Source organism: Sciurus vulgaris (genome assembly GCF_902686455.1).
Source record: "Sciurus vulgaris genome assembly, chromosome: 14".
NCBI lineage: Eukaryota > Metazoa > Chordata > Mammalia > Rodentia > Sciuridae > Sciurus > Sciurus vulgaris.
The window spans coordinates 21,345,261-21,364,674 of NC_136475.1; the positions used below are offsets into that span (position 1 = coordinate 21,345,261).

The window sequence follows — 19,414 nt, forward strand, 5'->3', positions numbered from 1 at the left end:
CCTGGAAACCTCTCAAGCAAGAACATAAGATTCTGGGCCAGGAACATACATGTCTGCTTGGCTCTGGCTCCACCAGCTGGTCTCCTCTGCAACACCAGCTGTGCATGCATGCAAGCTGAGCAGATTCTGGCTGCAAGGGAATATTGTAGAAATCCCAGGTCAGGAAGAAAGAAGTACAACAACACAGGCATAGCAACATGTTATCAGGTTGTTCCTGCCTACAAAGTCAAAGTCTGCCAAATACTCCAGGCTGCATGAGGGGCAGAATGTGAGGCAGAGGGGATTTGAGTGGCATTTGTCAAGGGTTGAGGGTTTGAGACTTTATCTTATTCACAAGTTAAGCAAGACTGCCATCATCTCTTGGATGGTAGTAGAAGACATCAGACTTTGAGACAAAGTATTTTTTAATTCATAAACATCGCAGCAATCAGGGTAAGAGTATATCCCTTCTAGAGACATATGCTCCTCCCAAACTGAACCAGCGGACACACACAATTTAAACAGATCAATATCAAGCAATGAAATAGAAGAAGCTATTAAAAACCTACCATCCAGGAAAAGCCCATGACCAGGCATATTCGCAGCTGAGTTCTACAAGACCTTCAAAGAAGAACTCATTCCAATACTTCTCAAAGTATTCCAGGAAATAGAAAAGGAGAGTACCCTACTGAACACATTCTGTGAAGCTAATATCACACTCATACTCAAACCAGGAAAAGACACATCAAGGAAAGCAAATTTTAGACCAATATCCTTGATGAATATAGATGCATAGGTCCTTAACAAAATATTGGTAAACCATATCAAAAAACATATTAAGAAAATCATGCACCACGATCAAGTGGGATTCATCCCTGGAATTCAAGGATGGTTTAGCATCCGTAAATCAATAAACATAATCCATCATGTCAACATACTTAAGGATAAGAATCATATGGTTATTTCAAAGATGCAGAAAAATCGTTCGACAAAATACAAAACCCTTTCATGCTCAAAACACTAGAAAAAATAGGGATAGTAGGAACATACCTGAACATTGTAAAGGCTATTTATGCTAAGCCCATGGCCAACATCATTCTTAATGGAGAAAAACTGAAACCATTCCCATTAACATCGGGAACAAGACAGAGATGTCCTCTTTCACCACTTCTATTCAACATTGTCCTCCAAACTCTAGCCGGAGCAATTAGGCAATTAATTAATTTAAGAAATTAAAGGGATACGAATAGGAAAAGAGGAACTTAAACTGTCACTATTTGGGGATGACATGATTCTATATTTAGAGGATCCAAAAACCTCCTCCAGAAAACTTCTAGACTTCATCAATGAATTCAGCAAAATAGCAGGCTATAAAATCAACACGCATAAATCTACAGCATTTTTATATGCAAGTGATGAAACAGCTGAAAGGGAAATTAGGAAAACAACTCCATTTGCAATAGCCTCAAAAAAAAAAAAATTTGGGTATCAATCTAACCAAAGAGGTAAAAGATCTCTACAAGGAAAACTACAAAACACTGAAGAAAGAAATTAAGAAATTAATTAATCTTTCCTTTGAAGATGGAAAGATCTCCCATGTTCTTGGATAGGCAGAATTAATATTGTCAAAATGGCCATACTACCAAAAGTGCTATACAGATTCAATGCAATTCCAATTAAAATCCCAATGTACAGAAATAGAGCAAGCAATCATGAAATTCATCTGGAAGAATAAGAAACCCAAAATAGCTAAAGCAATCGTTAGCAGGAAGAATGAAACAGGGGGTATCACAATACCAGAACATCAACTATACTACAAAGCAATGGTAACAAAAGCAGCATGGTACAGGTACCAAAATAGACAGCAAGATCAATGGTACAGAATAAAGGACATGGACACAAACCCAAATAAATACAATTTTCTCATACTAGACAAATGTGCCAAAAATATGCAATGGAGAAAAGAGAGCCTCTTCAACAAATGGTGCTGGGAAAACTGGAAATCCATATGCAACAGAATGAAACTAAACCCCTATCTCTCACCCTGCACAAAACTCAACTCACAATGGATCAAGGACCTTGAAATCAGACCAGAGACCCTGCATCTTATAGAAGAAAAAGCAGGTCCAAATCTTCACCATGTTGGCTTAGGATCAGACTTCCTTAACAGGACTCCCATAGCACAAGAAATAAAAGCAAGAATCAATAACTGGGATAGATTCAAATTTGAATAGCTTTCTCTCAGCAAAGGAAACTATCAGCAATGCAAAGAGAGAGCCTGCAGAGTGGGAGAAAAATATTTGCCACTCATAGTTCAGATGGAGCCCTAATTGCTGAATATATAAAGAACTCAAAAAACTCTACACCAAGAATACAAATAAACCAATCAACAAATGGGCTAAGAAAATGAACAGGTGCTTCACAGAAGATCTACACAAAATCAACAAACATATGAAAAAATGTTCACCATCTTTAGTAATAAGAGAAATGCAAATCAAAACTACACTAAGATTCCATCTCACCCCAATTAGAATGGCGATTATCAAGAATATAAGCAACAACAGGTGTTGGAGAGAATGTGGGGGAAAAGGTACATTCGTACATTTCTGGTGGGGATTCAAATTAGTGCAGCCACTCTGGAACGCAGTGTGGAGATTCCTTAGAAAACTTGGAATGGACCCACCATTTGACCCAGCTATCCCACTCCTTGGCCTATACCCAAAGGACCTAAAATCAGCATACGACAGAGATGCAGCCACATCAATGTTCATAGCTGCTCAATTCACAATAGCCAGACAGTGGAATCAACCTAGATGTCCTTCAGTTGATGAATGGATAAAGAAACTGTGGAATATATATATACAATGCAATATTACTCAGCTATAAAGAAGAATAAAATTATGGATTGAAGGCAAATGGATGAAATTGGAGAATATCATGCTAAGTGAGAAAAGCCAATCTCAAAAACCAAAGGACGAATGATTTCGCTGATAAGCGGATGATGACCCATAATAGGGTGTGGGAGGGGATAAGAATGGAGAAAGGAGGGACTGTTTAGAGGGGAAAAGAGGGGTGGGAGGAGTGGGGGCAAAGGAAAAAATGAAAGAATGAATCAAACATCATTACCCTATGGAAATATATGATTACACAAATAGTATGCGGTTACTCCATGTACAAACAGAAACAACATGTATCCCATTGTTTACAATAAAATAAATTATATAATAAAAAATAAAAAAATAGAAAAAGAAATGTGGCATATAAGATCAATGAAGTTGTATCCAACCAAAAATAAAAATGAAACAATGTCATAGATGAATCTAGAGACCATTATGTAAATAGAAATAAGCCAAACTTAGAAGGTCAAGGGTCATATGTTTTCTCTCATTTGTGGAAGCTAAAGAGGAAAAAGGAAAAGAAAGTGTGTGTGTAGCAGGGTGGACTCATGAAAATCAAAGGAAGATCAGCAGAGGAAAGAGATCAGGGTGTGGAAGGAGAGTGGAAGCACAGAGAGAAAGGGAGTGATAGTGTTCAAATCACTTTGTCACGTTATGTGCATGTTCAAATATGCAACAACAAATGCCCTCATTATGTGTAACTATAATGTGCCAATGAGAGAGTACGCTCCATTTATGTATGAACTCTAAAAATGTATAAATCCTCTCTACTGTCATGTACAACAAATCAGAACACAAGAAAACAAAGAGTATATCCCTAAAAGCCAATTCCATGAACAACGTGAAGCTTAATACTTTTTTTTTTCTTTTTTAATTGGTATCAGGGATTGAACCCAGGGGTACATAACCACCTAGGCCTTTTCGTTTTTTATTTACAGTTACAGTCTCACTAAGTTGCTCAGGGCCTCACTAACTTGCTAAGGTTGTCTTTGAACTCATGATCCCCCTGCCTCAGCATCCCAAGTCACTGGGAATAAAGCTGTGCACCACAATGCCTGGTATAAATCTGTTAGTTGTAGTGTGTGTACAAACAGGACCCTGAGGATAAAAATCCCCAGGTTTTTGAAAAAGTATTTTTTAGTCATCAATGGACCATTATTTCATGTATTTCTGTGCGGTGATGAGAATCAAACCCACTGCCTCATGCAAGCTAAGCAAGCACCCTACCGCTGAGCCACAACTTCAGCCCACAACTTTTTATATTGGTCATTAAGCATGCCTGCCATTTTGTTAAGTGAGACATTATCCTTTGAAGTTGCCCATAACACATTCTTTAAGAAAACAACTCTAGAACAAATGCAGATTTCTTTTAAGAGGTGTAGAACCAAGAGACACATGGAATATCACCTCATAGCAGTACATAGGAAATATCCTATAAAATTAGTAAGGTGTGAGTATGTGCCCTATTTGCCCTCTTTTCCCTGAGGAAGAGTTTGTTTCACTTACCTTTGACTCTCCCAACAATAGTTAAAGGTAACCTGTGAGCTGTGAACACTTCACACACATACTACACACACACACACACACATCCCTACCTCCCTGCCTCAAAGCTTATTTAATTTAGGATACACATAAAAAAGTAAGCTAGATAATAGGGAAGGCCCAGACCTGTGCTGTATCCTAGAATGTTGAACAGTACCTGGCACCTAGTAGGACATCAAAATATATCTGTTCAATGCACATATGAACATAAATACCTGATTTCCCTATGGAGTACTGTGTTCAGTAGGATGCACCATTTAAAAGTGAGATTTCCAATCTGTGAAACTAGAAAAAGGCCTGAAGGCTGACAGTCCAGGAAAATGTCATATGAGAAATAGTTAAGGTACAAACTTAAGGTGGCTTCCCAGGTGTTATGGTTTAGCTGGCAAGTTCACCTGTGAGACAGAGCAAGTTATGAGAGCCTTAACCTGACTAGTGCATCAGTCCACTGACAGGGACTAACTGGCTGGCAACTGTAGGCAGTAGGGTGTGGCTGGAGGAGGTGGCTCCCTCCCAGTTTGCCCTTAGGGTTTATATTCTGTCTTGGTGACGGAAGTTCTCTCTCTCTCTCTCTCTCTCTCTCTCTCTCTCTCTCTCTCTCTCTCTCTCTCCATTCCTGTCTGTGGTGATGTTCTCCACTCTGATGAGTTGTTCAAAAATCAACTCAAATAGACTACTCAACTTGTGGTCTGTGCACCTTGCTCGAGCAGCTGGACACTAATAGCAGCCTCCCACAAAGAGATCATCTCCTCTCAGCTGCAGCCCGAGTAAGGATCAGGATGATCACTTGGCAATTTCTTAATAAAACCAAACATATACCCATCATTGAAACCAACAAATCTCACTCCTAGCGACTTATCCTAGACAAATAAGAACTTAGGCTCACACAAAAGCCTACACATGAATGTTCAGATGGCTGTCTTCGTAATCACCCCAAAATGGAAACAAATTCCCAAGTCCTTCAACTGTTGAATGGGAAAACAAATGGTGATACATTCATACGAGTACTAGGCAGCAATCAAAAGGAACAAATTACTGATAAGTGTAACATCTTGAATAAATCCTAAAGGCACTGTGCTGAGTGAAAGAAAACAATCTCAAAAGTTTACATGCTGTTTTATGAATGTCTGTTCAAAATTATTGTAAAGAAGAATAAATCATGTTTGCCAGAGATTATGCAAGCAACAGGCATACTGCTAAAATGCTGGATTATGGTGGAGTTTGGGCAATAACAACTTTTTCTGTAACTTTATTGTGCTGCTCATTGCATGTGTCTCAATGTACGTTGGAATTCAAAGAACTGTAAGACAAAGAACTGTAAGACATCTACAGTAGGTCAATTGTGAAAAAAAATACGAAGAGGAAATAGCTTTCAAAAATGTTATTTTAGGGGTTGGGGGTATAGCTCAGTTGGTAGAGTGCTTGCCTCGCATGCACAAGGCCCTGGGTTTGATCCCCAGTACCGCAAAAAAAAAAAAAAAAAAAAAAGGTAATTTAATAAAAGACCAAGAAAGGCTAAGGGCTGTGGAAATGCCGAGGTAAAGGAGCCTGAGCAGACATGACTAATGCAAAAGGGGAAAACCCACAGTGAAGGGAAACAATGACATAATGTCCTTTATTTGAACAGATCGAAATATAGCCCTGACGTTTCAGTTCTAACCTTTCTCAAAACCTGGAAAATGTCAACTAGTGATCTTTTTTTTTTTTTTTTAACTTTATTCTTTCATTATTTGTATTTCCAAAATATTCTTTAATAATTAGATATTTTTACTGATTAAAGTTTAAAACAATTAAATGGACAAATTCTGCAGACACAAGTTATAAAAAATTGAAAATTAATGTCACTGCAAAAATTATTTTAAATCAATTGCACTTCTATTTTTTTTTAGAGTTTATATTTTTTTAGGGTAAACAAATGAGATACATGTTGTTTCTCTGTTTGTACATGGCATAAAGGCATACCATTTGTGTAATCATAAATTTACATAGAGTAATGTTGTTTGATTCATTCTGTTATTTTTTCCCTTCCTCCCACCCCTCCCACCCCTCTTTTCCCTCTATACAGTCCTTCCTTCCTCCAGACTTGCCCCCCTCCCTAACCCTAACTCTAACCCTAACACTAACCCTTCCCTCCCCCCATTATGTGTCATCATCCACTTACTAGCGATATCATTCGTCCTTTGGCTTTTTGAGATTGGCTTATCTCACTTAGCATGATATTCTCCAATTGCATCCATGTGCCTGCAAATGCCATAATTTTATCATTCTTTATGGCTGAATAATATTCCATTGTATATATATACTACAGTTTCTTTATCCATTCATCAATTGAAGGACATCTAGGTTGGTTCCAGAGTCTGGCTATTGTGAATTGAGCAGCTATGAACATTGATGTGGCTGTATCTCTGTAGTATGCTGATTTTAAGTCCTTTGGGTATAGGCCAACGAGTGGGATAGCTGGGTCAAATGGTGGTTCCATTCCAAGTTTTCTAAGGAATCTCCACACTGCTTTCCAGAGTGGCTGCACTAATTTGCAGTCCCACCAGCAATGTATGAGTGTACCTTTCTCCCCACATCCTCGCCAACTCCTGTTGTTGCTTGTATTCTTGACAATTGCCATTCTAATTGGGGTGAGATGGAATCTTAGGGTGGTTTTGATTTGGATTTCTCTTATTACTAGAGATGTTGAACATTTTTCCATATGTTTGTTGACTGCTTGTAGATCTTCTTCTGTGAAGTGTCTATTCATTTCCTTAGCCCATTTGTCGACTGGACTATTTGTATTCTTGGAGTAGAGTTTTTTGAGTTCTTTATAGATTCTGGAGATTAGTGCTCTATCTGAAGTATGATTGGCAAAGATATTCTCCCACTCCGTAGGCTCTTTCTTCGCATTGCTGATAGTTTCCTTTGCTGAGAGAAAGCTTTTTAGTTTGAATCTATCCCAGTTATTGATTCAACTAGTGATCTTGACTTCTGTGCCGATTATCCTTCTTTACATTAATTAGTTGATTCCATTAAGTATCCATGTATACATAAATTATGTCCTCTCATATTAAACGCAATGTATTTGTGGACATAAGGCAGAAGAAATTACTCTTTTCCTTTAAGGCTGCTGAATACTGCATGCCAATCCATTTATCCACTCTTTTTTTAAGTGTATTTACTATCGTAAAAGTATGAAAAATTTTGGTGGCTCTTAGTTTTGTAAATAAGCCTTTGAGATTATTTTTCTAATCCCACAGGAAAGTTCACACACTGCAGAATGTGCAGCTTTGTGAACATTTTTTCAAACAGTCTCACTATGGAGAGATCTTTGTTTTGCAAGTTGGAAAACTCTTCTTCCCACAATGTTCTATACACTGACCAAGTAACAGGACATCCCACTGCTAACTGACTCGCTTACCAAAAGGAATTTATTGACTCACTGATCATAGATGGACATGGACTGCACCTTCACGCCTCTGTGGTGGTCTTTACCCTGCCTTATTTCTCTTAGAAATTTTGTCTTCAGTCTGTCTTCCACTGTAGTGGCAAATGTATGCTAGTGCAATCAGAGCTGCTGTGTTTCTTCAACCATATCCAAAGGACAAAAACATTATGTCTAAATCAAAACATTAAAGCAGTCCTGCACCTCACTGTCTGTATACCTTACAGCATGTGTTATCCCTGAACCAACAACAGCCAAACATACACTGTAGGAGACAAAAGACGAGATCAGGGAGGGCACCATCATATCTCTCTGCAGGAATAATCCTTTCTCTTAGTTGACACTTCCTTGTCCTGGAAAAGGAATCAGCTACCATTTATTTGATCCCTACTCTGTGCTGCCTCTTTGCATCCTTTGGGCCATTTCAAACTACAGGGAACTGAGTTGTCGTTCCGGGTTCCCTTACTTGATGGGAGTGTAAGGGAAACATCAGTGGAAGGTCAGGGTGACAGCCAGCCCTTGAGCAGTAGAGCAGGCGGGCTTCTGGGGAACTGGAGGCCCACCAGGGCACAGCAGCAGCTCTGACCGCTCCAAGGCCAATCTCATGGTGCCTGGGGAGTGAGGGTCCTGGCTGTCTCTTGGTGCAGGTTCTCTAGGTGCTTAGTGCCAGCACCCTGGCACGGTGTCTGTTTTCTACCACATCCTTGTCAGTACAGGGCCACCGCTGGGCAGTGCTACCCAGAGAGACGTGCCTGCTTGAGGGAAGGTCCCGCTTCCGACCTGAGGCTGGGGCTGAGCTGACCACATATGCCAAGAAAGCCCTCCCAGCACCTGGCTGTGCCACAGGCCTTGGAGGCAGTCCCCGCACAGCCGGCAGATTGGCAGGCGCCCTTCCAGGCACCTGTCGCGTGCAGTTTTCTCACCACCCTGACTGACAAGCTGCTCCGATGGGAACCCGAGCGTCGGGGTGTCCACACAGTGGTGGCCACGACGAGGCAGCCGCAGGACGCACACCGACGGAGTCTGTGTCCGGCAGGAGGCCCGATCCTGCCGCACCTGAGTCCGCCGGCTGAGCTGACAGCCGGGCAGGCGGGGCGCCCCGGGGAACCGCCCCCAAGGCAGAGGCGGAAGTGGAAGCGCGGGGAGCCGTCGCCACGGAGACGGGAGGGGCGGGGCCTAGCCCAGGGCGCGAACTTTTTTTTTTTTTTTTATTGTAAACAAATGGGATACATGTTGTTTCTCTGTTTGTACATGGCGTAAAGGCATACCATTTGTGTAATCATAAATTTACATAGAGCAATGTTGTTTGATTCATTCTGTTATTTTTTTCCCTTCCCCCCACCCCTCCCACCCCTCTTTACCCTCTATACAGTAGTTCCTTCCTCCATACTTGCCCCCCTCCCTAACCCTAACTCTAACCCTTCCCTCCCCCCCATTATGTGTCAACCTCCACTTATTAGCGATATCATTCGTCCTTTGGCTTTTTGAGATTGGCTTATCTCACTTAGCATGATATTCTCCAATTTCATCCATTTGTCTGCAAATGTCATAATTTTATCATTCTTTATGGCTGAGTAATATTCCATAGTATATATATACCACAGTTTCTTTATCCACTCATCAATTGAAGGGCATCTAGGTTGGTTCCACAGTCTGGCTATTGTGAATTGAGCAGCTATGAACATTGATGTGGCTGTATTTCTGTAGTATGCAGATTTTAAGTCCTTTGGGTATAGGCCAAGGAGTGGGATAGCTGGGTCAAATGGTGGTTCCATTCCAAGTTTTCTAAGGAATCTCCACACTGCTTTCCATAGTGGCTGCACTAATTTGCAGCCCCACCAGCAGTGTATGAGTGTACCTTTCTCCCCACATCCTCGCCAACACCTGTTGTTGCTCGTATTCTTGATAATCGCCATTCTAATTGGGGTGAGATGGAACCTTAGGGTGGTTTTGATTTGCATTTCTCTTATTACTAGAGATGTTGAACATTTTTCCATATGTTTGTTGATTGCTTGTAGATCTTCTTCTGTGAAGTGTCTATTCATTTCCTTAGCCCATTTGTTGACTGGACTGTTTGAATTCTTGGAGTAGAGTTTTTTGAGTTCTTTATAGATTCTGGAGATTAGTGCTCTATCTGAAGTATGATTGGCAAAGATATTCTCCCACTCTGTAGGCTCTTTCTTCGCATTGCTGATAGTTTCCTTTGCTGAGAGAAAGCTTTTTAGTTTGAATCTATCCCAGTGGTTGATTCTAGCTTTTATTTCTTGTGCTATGGGAGTCCTGTTAAGGAAGTCTGGTCCTAGACCAACAAGGTGAAGATTTGGACCTACTTTTTCTTCTATAATCTGCAGGGTCTCTGGTCTGATTCCGAGGTCCTTAATCCATTTTGAGTTTAGTTTCGTGCATGGTGAGAGATATGGGTTTAGTTTCATTCTGTTGCATATGGATTTCCAATTCAGGGCGCGAACTTTGACCCGCCGTAGGGACTGGTCGCGTCCAGGCTGTGGGTCTGCGGGCAGCTCGCAGGCCCGGGCCGGCCGCGTGGAAGGTGAGCGGGCGGGAGCGGCCACGGACTCGGCGCCGAGACCCCCGGCCAGGCCTGGGGACGGGGTGGACCCGGGAGGGCGCTGCCGCCGCCTTCGCAGGCTCCATCCCGCTGCCTGTCCCTCGGGCCCGCCTGGTGGCCTCCGCACCGACGGCCGCCCGGTCCCGCGCTGCCCTCGTTCTCCCGAGGGCGGGTCCTCCGCGGGGACTCCGCTCACAGCCGGGTGTGGTCTCGGCTCCAGGGTCCTGTCCAGGGCGGCGTGGCCGCAGCAGCCTCGCCTGGGACCCGGACTCCAGGTGAAGAGGATGCCCGGGCAGCAGGCGCTCTGGGGAGTGGAGGGCGACGGAGGAGGAGCCTCCGCCAGGGCGAGGGAGGCCGCGTGGAGAGGAGCCGCCTCCAGGTACTTCGGAGTCCACTGACGGCCACCGGCAACCCGCCGCCTTGTTTCTCTCGCGTCTCTCTCTCTTTCTTCCTCAACTTCCCGCCTGGAAACCCCTGCTGCTTTCTTCCTGCTCCTGGCTGACAGCGCAGGAGGCCCTCCGGTGTCTCCAGCATTAAGTGAAGCAGCGCAACATAGGAAGGGTCTCCAGTGGAGCAGCGGCGAGAGCAGTGACTTAGGGAGGCAGCAAGGCGCTCGGTCCTGTGGGCTCCAGGTTCCACCCTGGGAGAGAGTTGGATCAGATGCTTTGGCCCCATGCGATGTGTGACATGGACGGATTCCCAGTGACGGGGCCTTGTCGCTAAAATGTACTGTTTGCATGCCACCTTTCAGGCTTGCCTGAGCACTCGGTTCCTTTATTAGACTTCAGGAAACCATGAGACAGTCCTGTTGCACTTTTTGTTTTACAGATGAGAAAACTGAGCCCACAGGGGTTAAGCAGTTTCCTAAATGGTGAAGCCTAAGTTTTTATTGAAAACCTAAATGTTTGCTGATGCAAGGTGTGGGTGGAAATATGCTCACATTGCCATGTGACAGGGATGTGTATTCAGCTTGGATGAGAATGAATTTGACAGCTCTAAGGAATGTGAAGTAGCATGTGTTAAAGAAAGGAGGATGTAGGAAATGTCAGTCCTAGATTACAAGAGTGTGTTAAGAGGTTATGCTTGCTTTTTCCCTAATAACGAATACTTTTTGAGTTGAAATTGCATTTGCTAATTTTGAAATATGGAACAGAGTATGGTGTTTGGTCCACTTCAAGGTTTATTCAGTAGAATATCAGAGTTTTTTGTTGTTGGTTTGTTTTTGTTTTTTTCTGTTTTTTTTTTTTTTTTTTTTTTTTTTTTTTTTTTTTTTTGCGTGAGTGTGGAAATGTGAGAGCAAGTTGGTGACATCTTTCAGCTGGATACATTGCCCAAAGAAGACCTCAAATGTGTGCCAAGAAGCCAGTTATTCTATTGCAGAGAACTCCATGGAAATGTACAGGTATTGTGTTGCAAATATTCATCTTGGTTAAAAATGAGGTACTTTAAAATAGTATATTGTCCTTTTGTTGTTGTTGTTTTCCAGTGACTCTGGATGCATCTTGGTCACTGTGGTGGAATCTCACTACTTTATATTCTGTTTACCTCTGTTTTGTGTGTCTGTGTGTTTTAAATTTTCTATGTCTAAATTGTAGTTACCTTTATGTGGAGACAATAAAATCAGGAAGAGCTATTTTAAAATTTTTGGTAAAATTAAGCATTTCCCCCCTTCATATAGATTGTAGATTGTTTTAAGTGTTCTCTCTAGCAGAGTCGAGTTGAAATGTTACAGACACAAAGTGGTATGCCCAAAGACATTGGAGTCCTGCAGTAGAGTAATAAAAGGATGCCATTCCTGGAAATCAGAAGTGTATACATTTTCCTGAGTTCGTTGATTCTCTACTGCATTTGCATTTCGTTCTTTTTTTTTATTTTATTGTAAACAAATGAGATACATGTTGTTTCTCTGTTTGTACATGGCATAAAGGCATACCATTTGTGTAATCATAAATTTACATAGAGTAATGTTGTTTGATTCATTCTGTTATTTTTTCCCTTCCTCCCACCCCTCCCACCCCTCTTTTCCCTCTATACAGTCCTTCCTTCCTCCAGACTTGCCCCCCTCCCTAACCCTAACTCTAACCCTAACACTAACCCTTCCCTCCCCGCATTATGTGTCATCATCCACTTATTAGCGATATCATTCTTCCTTTGGCTTTTTGCGATTCGCTTATCTCACTTAGCATGATATTCTCCAATTTCATCCATTTGCCTGCAAATGCCATAATTTTATCATTCTTTATGGCTGAATAATATTCCATTGTATATATATACCACAGCTTCTTTATCCACTCATCAATTGAAGGGCATCTAGGTTGGTTCCAGAGTCTGGCTATTGTGAATTGAGCAGCTATGAACATTGATGTGGCTGTATCTCTGTAGTATGCTGATTTTAAGTCCTTTGAGTATAGGACAAGGAGTGGGATAGCTGGGTCAAATGGTGGTTCCATTCCGAGTTTTCTAAGGAATCTCCACACTGCTTTCCATAGTGGCTGCACTAATTTGCAGTCCCACCAGCAGTGTATGAGTGTACCTTTCTCCCCACATCCTCGCCAACACCTGTTGTTGCTCGTATTCTTGATAATCGCCATTCTAATTGGGGTGAGATGGAATCTTAGGGTGGTTTTGATTTGGCATTTCTCTTACTAGAGATGTTGAGCATTTTTCCATATGTTTGTTGATTGCTTGTAGATCTTCTTCTGTGAAGTGTCTATTCATTTCCTTAGCCCATTTATCGACTGGACTTATTTGAATTCTTGGAGTAGAGTTTTTTGAGTTCTTTATAGATTCTGGAGATTAGTGCTCTATCTGAAGTATGATTGGCAAAGATATTCTTCCACTCTGTAGGCTCTTTCTTCGCATTACTGATAGTTCCTTGCTGAGAGAAAGCTTTTTAGTTTGAATCTATCCCAGTGGTTGATTCTAGCTTTTATTTCTTGTGCTATGGGAGTCCTGTTAAGGAAGTCTGGTCCTAGACCAACAAGGTGAAGATTTGGACCTACTTTTTCTTCTATAATCTGCAGGGTCTCTGGTCTGATTCCGAGGTCCTTAATCCATTTTGAGTTTAGTTTCGTGCATGGTGAGAGATATGGGTTTAGTTTCATTCTGTTGCATATGGATTTCCAATTCAGGGCGCGAACTTTGACCCGCAGAGGCGCCTGGTCGCGCCGAGGCGGTGGGTCTGCGGGCAGCTCGCAGGCCCGGGCCGGCCGCGTGGAAGGTGAGCGGGCGGGAGCGGCCACGGACTCGGCGCCGAGACCCCCGCGCCAGGCCTGGGGACGGGGTGGGACCCGGGAGGGCGCTGCCGCCGCCTTCGCAGGCTCCATCCCGCTGCCTGTCCCTCGGGCCCGCCTGGTGGCCTCCGCACCGACGGCCGCCCGGTCCCGCGCTGCCCTCGTTCTCCCGAGGGCGGGTCCTCCGCGGGGACTCCGCTCACAGCCGGGTGTGGTCTCGGCTCCAGGGTCCTGTCCAGGGCGGCGTGGCCGCAGCAGCCTCGCCTGGGACCCGGACTCCAGGTGAAGAGGATGCCCGGGCAGCAGGCGCTCTGGGGAGTGGAGGGCGACGGAGGAGGAGCCTCCGCCAGGGCGAGGGAGGCCGCGTGGAGAGGAGCCGCCTCCAGGTACTTCGGAGTCCACTGACGGCCACCGGCAACCCGCCGCCTTGTTTCTCTCGCGTCTCTCTCTCTTTCTTCCTCAACTTCCCGCCTGGAAACCCCTGCTGCTTTCTTCCTGCTCCTGGCTGACAGCGCAGGAGGCCCTCCGGTGTCTCCAGCATTAAGTGAAGCAGCGCAACATAGGAAGGGTCTCCAGTGGAGCAGCGGCGAGAGCAGTGACTTAGGGAGGCAGCAAGGCGCTCGGTCCTGTGGGCTCCAGGTTCCACCCTGGGAGAGACTTGGATCAGATGCTTTGGCCCCATGCGATGTGTGACATGGACGGATTCCCAGTGACGGGGCCTTGTCGCTAAAATGTACTGTTTGCATGCCACCTTTCAGGCTTGCCTGAGCACTCGGTTCCTTTATTAGACTTCAGGAAACCATGAGACAGTCCTGTTGCACTTTTTGTTTTACAGATGAGAAAACTGAGCCCACAGGGGTTAAGCAGTTTCCTAAATGGTGAAGCCTAAGTTTTTATTGAAAACCTAAATGTTTGCTGATGCAAGGTGTGGGTGGAAATATGCTCACATTGCCATGTGACAGGGATGTGTATTCAGCTTGGATGAGAATGAATTTGACAGCTCTAAGGAATGTGAAGTAGCATGTGTTAAAGAAAGGAGGATGTAGGAAATGTCAGTCCTAGATTACAAGAGTGTGTTAAGAGGTTATGCTTGCTTTTTCCCTAATAACGAATACTTTTTGAGTTGAAATTGCATTTGCTAATTTTGAAATATGGAACAGAGTATGGTGTTTGGTCCACTTCAAGGTTTATTCAGTAGAATATCAGAGTTTTTTGTTGTTGGTTTGTTTTTGTTTTTTTCTGTTTTTTTTTTTTTTTTTTTTTTTTTTTTTTTTTTTTTTTGCGTGAGTGTGGAAATGTGAGAGCAAGTTGGTGACATCTTTCAGCTGGATACATTGCCCAAAGAAGACCTCAAATGTGTGCCAAGAAGCCAGTTATTCTATTGCAGAGAACTCCATGGAAATGTACAGGTATTGTGTTGCAAATATTCATCTTGGTTAAAAATGAGGTACTTTAAAATAGTATATTGTCCTTTTGTTGTTGTTGTTTTCCAGTGACTCTGGATGCATCTTGGTCACTGTGGTGGAATCTCACTACTTTATATTCTGTTTACCTCTGTTTTGTGTGTCTGTGTGTTTTAAATTTTCTATGTCTAAATTGTAGTTACCTTTATGTGGAGACAATAAAATCAGGAAGAGCTATTTTAAAATTTTTGGTAAAATTAAGCATTTCCCCCCTTCATATAGATTGTAGATTGTTTTAAGTGTTCTCTCTAGCAGAGTCGAGTTGAAATGTTACAGACACAAAGTGGTATGCCCAAAGACATTGGAGTCCTGCAGTAGAGTAATAAAAGGATGCCATTCCTGGAAATCAGAAGTGTATACATTTTCCTGAGTTCGTTGATTCTCTACTGCATTTGCATTTCGTTCTTTTTTTTTATTTTATTGTAAACAAATGAGATACATGTTGTTTCTCTGTTTGTACATGGCATAAAGGCATACCATTTGTGTAATCATAAATTTACATAGAGTAATGTTGTTTGATTCATTCTGTTATTTTTTCCCTTCCTCCCACCCCTCCCACCCCTCTTTTCCCTCTATACAGTCCTTCCTTCCTCCAGACTTGCCCCCCTCCCTAACCCTAACTCTAACCCTAACACTAACCCTTCCCTCCCCGCATTATGTGTCATCATCCACTTATTAGCGATATCATTCTTCCTTTGGCTTTTTGCGATTGGCTTATCTCACTTAGCATGATATTCTCCAATTTCATCCATTTGCCTGCAAATGCCATAATTTTATCATTCTTTATGGCTGAATAATATTCCATTGTATATATATACCACAGCTTCTTTATCCACTCATCAATTGAAGGGCATCTAGGTTGGTTCCACAGTCTGGCTATTGTGAATTGAGCAGCTATGAACATTGATGTGGCTGTATCTCTGTAGTATGCTGATTTTAAGTCCTTTGAGTATAGGACAAGGAGTGGGATAGCTGGGTCAAATGGAGGGTCCATTCCGAGTTTTCTAAGGAATCTCCACACTGCTTTCCAGAGTGGCTGCACTAATTTGCAGTCCCACCAGCAATGTATGAGTGTACTTTTCTCCCCACATCCTCGCCAACACCTGTTGTTGCTCGTATTCTTGATAATCGCCATTCTAATTGGGGTGAGATGGAATCTTAGGGTGGTTTTGATTTGGATTTCTCTAAGATGTTGAGCATTTTTCCATATGTTTGTTGATTGCTTGTAGATCTTCTGTGAAGTGTCTATTCATTTCCTTAGCCCATTTATCGACTGGATTATTTGAATTCTTGGAGTAGAGTTTTTTGAGTTCTTTATAGATTCTGGAGATTAGTGCTCTATCTGAAGTATGATTGGCAAAGATATTCTTCCACTCTGTAGGCTCTTTCTTCGCATTACTGATAGTTTGCTGAGAGAAAGCTTTTTAGTTTGAATCTATCCCAGTTATTGATTCTTGCTTTTATTTCTTGTGCTATGGGAGTCCTGTTAAGGAAGTCTGGTCCTAAGCCGACATGTTGAAGATCTGGACCTACTTTTTCTTCTATAATCTGCAGGGTCTCTGGTGTGATTCCGAGGTCCTTAATCCATTTTGAGTTTAGTTTCGTGCATGGTGAGAGATATGGGTTTAGTTTCATTCTGTTGCATATGGATTTCCAATTCTCCCAGCACCATTTGTTAAAGAGGCTATCTTTTCTCCATTGCATATTTTTGGCCCCTTTGTCTAGTATGAGAAAATTGTATTTATTTGGGTTTGTGTCCGTGTCCTCTATTCTGTACCATTGATCTACCTTTCTATTTTGGTACCAATACCATGCTGTTTTTGTTACTATTGCTTTGTAGTAGAGTTGAAGATCTGGTATTGCAATACCCCCTGTTTCACTCTTCCTGCTAAGGATTGCTTTAGCTATTCTGGGTTTCTTATTCTTCCAGACGAATTTCATAATTGCTTGCTCTATTTCTGTAAGGTACATCATTGGGATTTTAATTGGAATTGCATTGAATTTGTATAGCACTTTAGGTAGTATGGCCATTTTGACAATATTAATTCTTCCTATCCAAGAACATGGAAGATCTTTCCATCTTCTAAGGTGTTCTTTAATTTCTTTCTTTAGTGTTGTATAGTTCTCATTGTAGAGGTCTTTCACCTCTTTTGTGAGATTGATTCCCAAGTATTTTATTTTTTTCGATGCTATTGTGAATGGGATAGTTTTCCTAATTTCTCTTTCTGAAGATTCATCACTTATGTATAAAAATGCATTGGATTTATGAACATTGATCTTGTAACCTGCTACTTTACTGAATGCACTTATGAGTTCTAACAGTTTTCTGGTGGAATTTCCAGGTTCCTCTAAATATATAATCATGTCATCAGCGAACAGGGATAGTTTGAGTTCTTCTTTTCCAATTCATATCCCTTTAATTTCTTTAGTTTGTCTAATTGCTCTGGCTAGAGTCTCAAGAACGATGTTGAATAGAAGTGGTGAAAGAGGGCATTCCTGCCTTGTTCCAGTTTTTAGGGGGAATGCTTTCAGTTTTTCACCATTTAGAATGATATTAGCCATGGGCTTAGCATAAATGGCCTTTACAATGTTAAGGAATGTTCCCACTATCCCTATTTTTTCTAGTGTTTTGAGCATGATGGGGTGCTCTATTTTAGCAAATGCTTTTTTTGCATCTATTGAAATAATCATGTGATTCTTGACTTTAAGTCTGTTGATATGGTGAATGACATTTATTGATTTCCTGATGTTGAACCAACCTTGCATTCCTGGGATGAAACCCAGTTGATCATGGTGCACTATCTTTTTAATATGTTTTTGTATGCGATTTGCTAAAATTTTGTTGAGAATTTTTGCGTCGATGTTCATTAAGGATATTGGTCTGAAATTTTCTTTCCTTGATGAGTCTCTGTCTGATTTAGGTATCAGTGTAATATTGCCTTCATAGAATGAGTTTGGGAGGGTTCCCTCCCCTTCTATTTTATGGAATACTTTGAGAAGTATTGGAATGAGCTCTTCCTTAAAGGTTTTGTAGAACTCGGCTGAGAACCCATCTGGTCCCGGACTTTTCTTTGTTGGAAGGCTTTTGATGACTTCTTCTATTTCAGTACTTGAAATTGGTCTATTTAAATTGTGTATGTCCTCCTCGTTCAGTTTAGGCAATTCATATGTCTCTAGAAACCTGTTGATGTCTTCGAGGTTTTCTGTTTTGTTGGAGTATAGATTTCAAAATAGCTTCTAATTATGTTTTGTATTTCAATCCTGTCTGTTGTGATATTTCCTTGTTCATTCCGAATTTTAGTGATTTGGGTTTTCTCTCGTCTTCTCTTTGTTAGTGTGGCTAAAGGTTTATCAATTTTGTTTATTTTTTCAAAGAACCAGCTATTTATTTTGTCAATTTTTCGTATTGTTTCTTTTGTTTCAATTTCATTGATTTCAGCTCTGAGTTTAACTATTTCCTGTCTTCTACTACTTTTGGTGCTGTTCTGTTCTTTTTCTAGGGCTTTGAGCTGTAGTGTTAGGTTGTTTATTTTTTGAGTTTTACTTCTTTTATTAAATGCGCTCCATGAAATAAATTTCCCTCTAAGTACTGCTTTCATAGTGTCCCAGAGATTTTGATATGATGTTTCTTTGTTCTCATTTACCTCTAAGAATTTTTTAATTTCCTTCCTAATATCTTCTATTATCCATTCATCATATAATAGCATATTGTTTAATCTGCAGATGTTGGAATAGTTTCTGTGTTTTACTCTTTCATTTATTTCTAACTTCAATCCATTATGATCTGATAGAATACATGGTAGTGTCTCTATCTTCTTGTATTTGCTAACATTAGCTTTGTGGCATAATATATGGTCTATTTTAGAGAAGGATCCATGTGCTGCTGAGAAGAAAGTGTATTCGCTCTTGGTTGGATGGTATATTCTATAAATGTCCGTTAAGTCTAAATTATTGATTGTGTTATTGAGATCTATGGTTTCTTTGTTCAATTTTTGTTTGGAAGATCTGTCCAGTGGTGAGAGAGGCGTGTTAAAATCACCTAGTATTATTGTGTTATGGTCTATTTGGTTTCTGAAATTGAGAAGGATTTGTTTGACATACATGGATGAGCCACTGTTTGGGGCATAGATGTTTATGATTGTTATATCTTGCTGATTTATGCTTCCCTTAAGCAGTATGAAATGACCTTCTTTATCCCTTCTGACTAACTTTGTCTTGAAGTCCACATTATCTGAAATGAGGATGGATACTCCAGCTTTTTTGCTGAGTCCATGTGCATGGTATGTTTTTCCCCATCCTTTCACCTT

General features: G+C 41.5%; 1 protein-coding gene and 1 long non-coding RNA gene across 5 annotated transcripts in view; both read left to right on the plus strand.

The window, feature by feature from the left end:
• LOC306644332 (uncharacterized protein) overlaps positions 1–19,414 on the plus strand; it is a 112,988-nt gene that overhangs the window by 71,666 nt on the left and 21,908 nt on the right. The gene's annotated exons all lie outside the window — the stretch shown is intronic.
• Positions 13,554–19,414, plus strand: part of LOC306644347 — a 125,354-nt gene continuing 119,493 nt past the window's right edge. For all 4 annotated transcript variants that reach the window (XR_013759346.1, XR_013759347.1, XR_013759348.1 and 1 more), the window contains exons 1-2: positions 13,554–14,030; positions 14,933–15,053. This is a non-coding gene — a long non-coding RNA (uncharacterized lncRNA). The remainder of the gene's footprint in view (positions 14,031–14,932; positions 15,054–19,414) is intronic.